This window comes from Limulus polyphemus, unplaced genomic scaffold (assembly GCF_000517525.1).
Source record: "Limulus polyphemus unplaced genomic scaffold, Limulus_polyphemus-2.1.2 Scaffold3529, whole genome shotgun sequence".
NCBI classification, from domain to species: domain Eukaryota; kingdom Metazoa; phylum Arthropoda; class Merostomata; order Xiphosura; family Limulidae; genus Limulus; species Limulus polyphemus.
This window is the reverse complement of record NW_013669139.1, coordinates 21,953-30,606: the sequence shown is the minus strand read 5'-3', so window position 1 is coordinate 30,606 and position 8,654 is coordinate 21,953. Positions and strand designations below refer to the sequence as shown.

Sequence of the window (8,654 nt, the reverse complement as noted above, 5' to 3'; positions counted from 1 at the left end):
AGACCCAACAAGTGTCTTCAGAGCATCAATATCAGTTCCAACATGTCGGCCCCTCCCATCACAGTTTTTAAGGCTAAAGTCACCTGAAGGAAATTTGCTGAACCATCGTTGACACTTACGAACGTTCAAAACATTTCCATAAACTTCTTTGACATTCTTTGTCGCTACAGAGGCGTTGTTTCCCTTTTTGTATTCAAACATCATTACATGTCGAATGTGTGTCTCGTCGTGTGCCATCACTATAAGGGATTAGAGTATACTAAACTTTACATATTACATAGGCTACACCAACGTGACGTTTAGGCGGGTTCCTTTAACTATTATACGTGATGTACATTTTTTGGGGGTGGTTAATGAAAGTGTTCCAAAACACGACATTAATTTCTTGACGACCTAATATATGAACTTTACTTCAATGCTTATATATATGAGAATAAGGAACCTACATGTGACCTTTGGACATGTGACCTTTTGAACCCTATCCTGTATGGTGTCGTGAAAGAGGAAGAACAAAAATAAACAGGGTGACCAATATAAAAGAACTGACGAAGACCTCAGCCATGGTATGTGCGAGAATGGCGGAGAATCGGGAACCTTTAACAGGGTAACCAACATAAAAGAATTGACGAAGACCTCAGCCATGGTATGTGTGTGAATGGTGGGAATCTGGAAACCTTTAACAGGGTGACCAACATAAAAGAACTGACGAAGACCTCAGCCATGGTATGTGTGTGAATGGTGGGAATCTGGAAACCTTAAACAGAGTGACCAACATAAAAGAACTGACGAAGACCTCAGCCATGGTATGTGTGTGAATGGTGGGAATCTGAAAACCTTTAACAGGGTGACCCAATATAAAAGAACTGACGAAGACGTCATCCATGGTATGTGTGTGAATGGTGGGAATCTGGAAACCTTTAACAGGGTGACCAACATAAAATAACTTACGAAAACCTCAGCCATGGTATGTGCGAGAATGGCGGAGAATCGGGAACCTTCAGAACGTTCATGGGGCTGAATCAAAGATGCCCCCAAGAATAAGAAAGTTCATGGGGCTGAAGCAAAGATGCCCCCAATAATAGGAACATTTATGGGGCTGACTTCACTTGACATCAGTGTCTGCGAAAATAATTCACTGCAATGTTTTAGATCACGTAGGGTTAAAGCAGAAGAAGGGTATAGTATAACAGAATACATGATAATCAGAAAAATATAATTCCTGTATACATTGTCAAAGTATGTAAGGAACATATAAGGCGAGTCAATAAATTCAATTACCTGGAAAACTGGATAACATCAGATGGTCAATTTTACCATGAAATAAAATGGAGAATATGGTTGGCAAAAGACGCATTTCAGAAAAGGTAAAAGATACTGACAAACAGTAAAATTTCTATGGGATCAAAATTAAGAGTTTTGGATTGTTATGTTAAACCAGTTCTCACATATACATCAGAATGTTGGACAATATTGTTAACTATGGAAAAAAGAATAAAGCAGTTGAGTTGTGGTTCTTAAGATACATCTCAAATGAAGATATTTTGTCAAGAGGTGGTTGCAGGAGGAAGCTACTGACTGGCATCAGAAAGAGACAGTTGGAATTTATTGAACACGATATGTGAAAAGAAGAAATTAAAAGTCTGGTCATAACTGAAAATATTGAAGGAAGGAGAGACCATGGAAGACGGAGGTTGACTTATGAGAAATGGATAAATGAATCGATATTAGAAATTCTTTGTGTCATAAGGAGGAGAGATGTCTGGAAGATTATGGTCACCAACGTCCTGTTTGGGTATGGGAATATTTATATATATATATCAAGTGATCCATATTCATAATCTCCATTATGTCATTACTAGAACACAGTAGTGTGATCAATGTTTATAACCTCCATTACTAGAACACAGTAGTATGATCCATGTTTATAACATCCATGATTTCATTACAAGAACACAGTAGTATGATCAATGTTTATAACCTCCATTATAAGAACACAGTAGTGTGATCAATGTTTATAACCTCCATTACTAGAACACAGTAGTGTGATCAATGTTTATAACCTCCATTACTAGAACACAGTAGTGTGATCTATGTTTATAACCTCCATGATTTCATTACAAGAACACAGTAGTGTGATCAGTGTTTATAACCTCCATTACTAGAACACAGTAGTGTGATCCATGTTTATAACTTCCATGATTTCATTACTAGAACACAATAGTGTGATCCATGCTTATAACCTCCATTAATAGAACACAGTAGTGTGATCCACGTTTATAACCTCCATGATGTCATTACTAGAACACAGTAGTGTGATCCACGTTTATAACCTCCACTATGTCATTACTAGAACACAGTAGTGTGATCCATGTTTATAACCTCCATTATGTCATTACAAAAACACAGTAGTGTGATCCACGTTTATAACCTCCATGATGTCGTTACTAGAACACAGTAGTGTGATCCACGTTTATAACCTCCATGATGTCGTTACACGAACACAGTAGTGTGATCCACGTTTATAACCTCCATTATGTCATTACTAGAACACAGAAGTGTGATCCACGTTTATAACCTCCATGATGTCGTTACACGAACACAGTAGTGTGATCCACGTTTATAACCTCCATTATGTCATTACTAGAACACAGTAGTGTGATCCATGTTTATAACCTCCATTATGTCATTACTAGAACACAGTAGTGTGATCCATGTTTATAACCTCCATTATGTCATTACTAGAACACAGTAGTGTGATCCATGTTTATAACCTCCATTATGTCTTTACAAAAACACAGTAGGGTGATCCACGTTTATAACCTCCACTATGTCATTACTAGAAACATTTCTTTGTATAATCTAGAAATCTAAAAAGAGTTACTAGGAATGTCTTATTTCAAATAACTGACAGTTGAAGTGACATATAGAATATTTTAAGTTGACAAACAGAGCACGAAATAAACTCATCACATAATATAGATCTTGCACTAAGCAGATTGAATTAATTTGTTAATGGCTTAAGTCAAACTGATAGCAAGTCGTAGGTCCTCCAGAATAAAATCAGTATTAGGCCCTTTAAGGTTAGAGATTATTGTATTAATATTTGTGATATTGGATCTGAGATTTGTTTGACGAACAAAAATTCCATTTGTTGTTTTAATATTCATAGCTACAGTATTAGTATTGTACTGTTTGTTAATGGTTGTTCATCATGAGATCTTATGAGTCATGAGTGAATATCGTTACGTGGCTAATTATACTAGTAGTTATGGGATCATTATCATTGTTTCAGACCCTTCACTTTTTAATACAGATAGCAGTGTCAGGAAAATTGACAATATGCTTCGATATTTCGCTTTTATAACGTACATAATAGAATAATTGGAACGGAACGAGCCACTGACAATTAATAACGATAAACAATATAAAGTCTATAACATTGCGTTACGTGGTTGATATTCTAGCAAAATATAACTGTTAAACCAACAGAAACATGGTAGTAAATAGAATAAAGTCTATAACATTACGTTTCATGGTTGATATTCTAGCAAAATATAACTGTTAAACCAACAGAAACATGGTAGTAAACAATATAAAGTATATAACATTACGTTACGTGGTTGATATTCTAGCAAAATATAACTGTTAAACCAACAGAAACATGGTAGTAAACAATATAAAGTATATAACATTACGTTACGTGGCTGATATTCTAGTAAAATATAACTGTTAAACCAACAGAAACATGGTAGTAAATAATATAAAGTCTATAACATTACGTTACGTGGCTGATATTCTAGTAAAATATAACTGTTAAACCAACAGAAACATGGTAGTAAATAATATAAAGTCTATAACATTACGTTACGTGGCTGATATTCTAGTAAAATATAACTGTTAAACCAACAGAAATATGGTAGTAAACAAATATAACTGTTAACCCAACAGAAACATGGTAGTAAACAATATAAAGTCTATAACATCACGTTACGTGGCTGATATTCTAGTAAAATATAACTGTTAAACCAACAGAAATATGGTAGTAAACAATATAAACCTCATAATTTCAGTTTACATGACTGGAATTTTAATAAATGTCTAACTGTTAAACTAACAGAAAAACTCCGTTAATTAAACTGCACCACAAAGCTAAAACGAGCACTGGTACCTTATCAACCAATTATTGTACACTTTTTAACGCTGTGGTAAATTTTGATTTAGTTAACTTCTGTAAAAGTACCGTCTTGTGTCTATGGCTAACAGAAACATGTTGATAAATAATATCATCTTGATAATAACAATATAAAGTCTATAACATCACGTTACGTGGCTGATATTCTAGTAAAATATAACTAACTGTTAAACCAACAGAAACATGGTAGTAAACAATATAAAGTCTATAACATTACGTTCCATGGCTGATTTACTAGTAAAATATAACTGTTAAACTAAAAGAAACATAGTAGTAACAATATAATGTCTATAACATTACGTTACGTGGTTGATATTCTAGCAAAATATAACTGTTAAACCAACAGAAACATCGTAGTAAACAATATAAAGTCTATAACATTACGTTACGTGGCTGATATTCTAGTAAAATATAACTGGTAAACCAACAGAAACATCGTAGTAACAATATAAAGTCTATAACATTACGTTACGTGGTTGATATTCTAGCAAAATATAACTGTTACACCAACAGAAACATGGTAGTAAACAGAATAAAGTATATAACATCACGTTACTTGGATATAATCTAGCAAAATATAACTGTTAAACGAACAGAAGCATCGTAGTAAACAATATAAAGTCTATAACATCACGTTACGTGGCTGATATTCTAGCAAAATATAACTGTTAAACCAACAGAAACATGGTAGTAAACAATATAAAGTCTATAACATCATGTTACGTGGCTGATATTCTAGTAAAATATAACTGTTAAACCAACAGAAACATGGTAGTGAACAATATAATGTCTATAACATTACGTTACGTGGCTGATATTCTAGTAAAATATAACTGTTAAACCAACAAAAACATGGTAGTAAACAATATAAAGTCTATAACATCATGTTACGTGGCTGATATTCTAGTAAAATATAACTGTTAAACCAACAGAAACATGTTGATAAATAATATCATCTTGATAATAACACTTTAAATGATTGAAATCCCAGTAAAGGTTTAAGTGGAGCTAAAAGAAAATAAAACATGATAAACAACGAAACGTTAAAGAAGTCATTATAATTACCTTTAGCTACGAGATAAAAAACAGGTAAATATGCAACCAGAAATGATAGATATTCACACTCAAAAGAATAACATCTGAACTCAAACAGGGTCAATAGGGAATAAAATAATTAATGTCAATATTATATAGTGGCCTTCTGAGAAACTTGACAGGCATAATTACTTGTAGTCGGAAAAACAACAACATGAAATGTGTTCTTGTTCACGTTTATCTCCTTAAAGATGAAAAATAGATGACTTTATCTTCTTTTTTTAAAAGAATAAAGATGACAAGGCATTATTTTATGTTTTTAAATCACTAGAAAAGTGAGTTTTACTTCATGATTTTAAAGATGAAGAAGAGATGACTTTATCTTCTTTTTTTAAAGAATGAAGATGACAAGGCATTATTTTATGTTTTTAAACCCCTAGAAAAGTGAGTTTTACTTCATGATTTTAAAGATGAAGAAGAGATGACTTTATCTTCTTTTTTTAAAGAATGAAGATGACAAGGCATTATTTTATGCTTTTAAACCCCTAGAAAAGTGAGTTTTACTTCATGATTTTAAAGATGAAGAAGAGATTTTAAAGATGAAGTTTTGAAGAGCCTTAAATCAAACTGATAGAAAGTCGTAGATCTTCCAGAATAAAATCAGTATTAGGCCTTTTAGGGTAGATATTAGGCCTTTTAAGGGTAGAGATTAGGCCTTTTAGGGCAGATATTATTGTATTAATATTTGTGATATTGGACAAAAATGGGATCCGAGATTTATTTGACGAAACAAATTTTCAGTTGTTGTTTTAATATTCATAACTACGGTATTTTATATTACCAAAGTATCTTTTGTAAATGTTAGTTGATTCTTAGAACTTATGAGCCATGATTTATTGTGAGTTAAATTTGTACTTGATACTAATACCTTTTCATCTTGCCATCTAAGCGTTAGATTTCTCTAAAATCATTTGTTTTATCTAGGTATCTTTCTGTTCACTTGAAGGGTTTATAACGACTTATTATCATAGAATTCTGTTAGAGTTGCTATTTTTCGTTGTATAATCTAGAAATTTTAAAGAATTTTCTACGAAGGTCTTATCCAAGTAGACCATGATACGCCAAATGTCTGGAAATGTGGTTGGAATAACATGTATATATTATAGAAGTACGGGTTCTCGATTTCCTGACCTCCTATTGAGGAAAAGCATGATAAAATCTTACCTCTTTCTACCGATGGCTGCAGTAACCAGAAAAACCAGAAAGCAATGACATACGTGCTTTCCGGGATCGGAGTTGATTGCCTGGTTCTTTAAAAGGTAGCATATGAGAAATACGGTTGAGTGCTATCCATCATGTATTTCTTTCAGTCCACACTATAACATTTGTTCTTCTTGTTTTTTCGCCACTTAAACCTTTAACTAACCGCTTAACCCACGGTAAAGGATCCCGTGGGGTCCCTAGCTTTTTTCCGCTGTTGACGGAAATGACGGACGCCTAAGAGTTGTAACCATCCACCAAAGAGCTGGTTCGAGCGTTTAGTGCTAGTAGAGATGTGGAAGCGAGCTGGCTGACGGTTCCACCGCATACAGTACCGACGGCGTAGAGTGATGCTCAGATATAGCCTCGTTCTCCTGATCCTTGAAAGGCATTTTGGGATGGCTGAAATAATGCTCGCACAATAGATGTAGAAACGTTGTATTCGGCCAGAGTTAGCGTTTTAGGGTGTCCTGTTAATCAATACTGTCACTCATTAGTTTGGTAAAAGTATTAGTTAATGAACGTAAAGATAACTTATTCTTAAAAATAAACGGTTCATTTAGAGGCAAGTAAAAACCTTTTTTTTCTCGATCTACTCTGTCTATCTCTCTCTCTCTCTCTCTCTCTCTATGGTGTTCATATATATTTACGTATTAAGTAGCTTTACGTGTACGTCATGATGGTGAAAACTCCACAAAAATACCCATCGAATATATGTTGTCGATTTCATAAATATGATTCCAACCAATCACAAACGTATGGCATATCATCGGTTTCAATTAACGACAATTTGATAAATACGATTCCAACCAAGCACAAACGTATGGCATATCACCGGTTTCAATTAACGACAATTTGATAAGTACGATTCCAACCAAGCACAAACGTATGGCATATCACCGGTTTCAATTAACGACAATTTGATAAGTACGATTCCAACCAAGCACAAACGTATGGCATATCACCGGTTTCAATTAACGACATTGTTTTACATATTTCTTCTCGAGTGTTATTTGAAATTTTCCTTAAACGTAAAGCTGAGTTCGATGAAGATCATACATATTATCAGTTTCATACTGAGTGCCTGTACAAAATATACAAAGCTTCAAGAAGAATTGATTTTACAAATATACGTTATGAAATAACCCACAAATACACGCGATATTTTTATCTACTTTAAAAGACAATACTGTAAAGTATCTCAACGATGACGCCAAGTACACGAATTCTACAACAAAAATAATTAATTCTAGTGAAAAGGTACAGGAACCAGAATTCACAACTCGGAAGACACACATATTCACATTATCTTACTCACCAGGGTTCGATGGAACTTACAGGACACTAAATAATCATCACAACCTATTGACGCTTCGACTGGGTTCATACTACACGTATAGTCTGAGTAAATCACTTAACACCAATAGGAGGCCTCATGCAAGTTCCGTCCTACCAGTCAGACGAGGTGAAGGTCAGCAAGGTGTGGGAAGGAAAATTTGGAGATGACTGGGTTTTCCTGGTTAGCAAGACGGAGAAATAAGATAGTAGAAAAACATAGCTACTCAGTATTACGAAAGATAGAAACATAGATAATACTGCACAAAGATTATTATGAGAGAAAAAACATAGATAATAATGTAAAAATATTATCATAAAAGAAACAAACATAGATAATGCTGCACAAAGAAAGAAAGAACAAAGATAGATAATACTGCACAAAGATTATTATGAAAAAAAAAAACATAGATAATACTGTAAAAAGATTATTATGAAAAAAACAAAGATAAATTCTGCCCAAATATTATTATTAAAAACAAATATAGATAATACTGCACAAAGATTATTATGAAAAAACAAACATAGATAATACTGTAAAAATGTTATTATGAAAAACATACATAGATAATACTGTAAAAATATTATGAAAAGACATAGATAATATTGCATGAAGATTATTATGAAAAAACAAACATAGAAAATACTGTACAAAGATTATCATGAAAGAAATAAACACAGATAATACTGCATAAAGAATATTATGAAAAAACAAACATAGATAATACTGTAAAAATATTATGAAAAGACATAGATAATATTGCATGAAGATTATTATGAAAAAACAAACATAGAAAATACTGTACAAAGATTATCATGAAAGAAATAAACA

General features: G+C 33.1%; 1 protein-coding gene across 1 annotated transcript in view; it reads right to left on the bottom strand.

Annotated features, from left to right (window-relative positions):
- Positions 1-6,785, bottom strand: part of LOC106469526 (metabotropic glutamate receptor 1-like) — a 95,649-nt gene extending 88,864 nt beyond the window's left edge. Inside the window, exon 1 of the mRNA XM_013930025.2 lies at positions 6,452-6,785. The gene's annotated coding sequence lies outside the window, so the exon portion shown is untranslated. The remainder of the gene's footprint in view (positions 1-6,451) is intronic.
- Between the last annotated feature and the right edge of the window lie 1,869 nt (positions 6,786-8,654).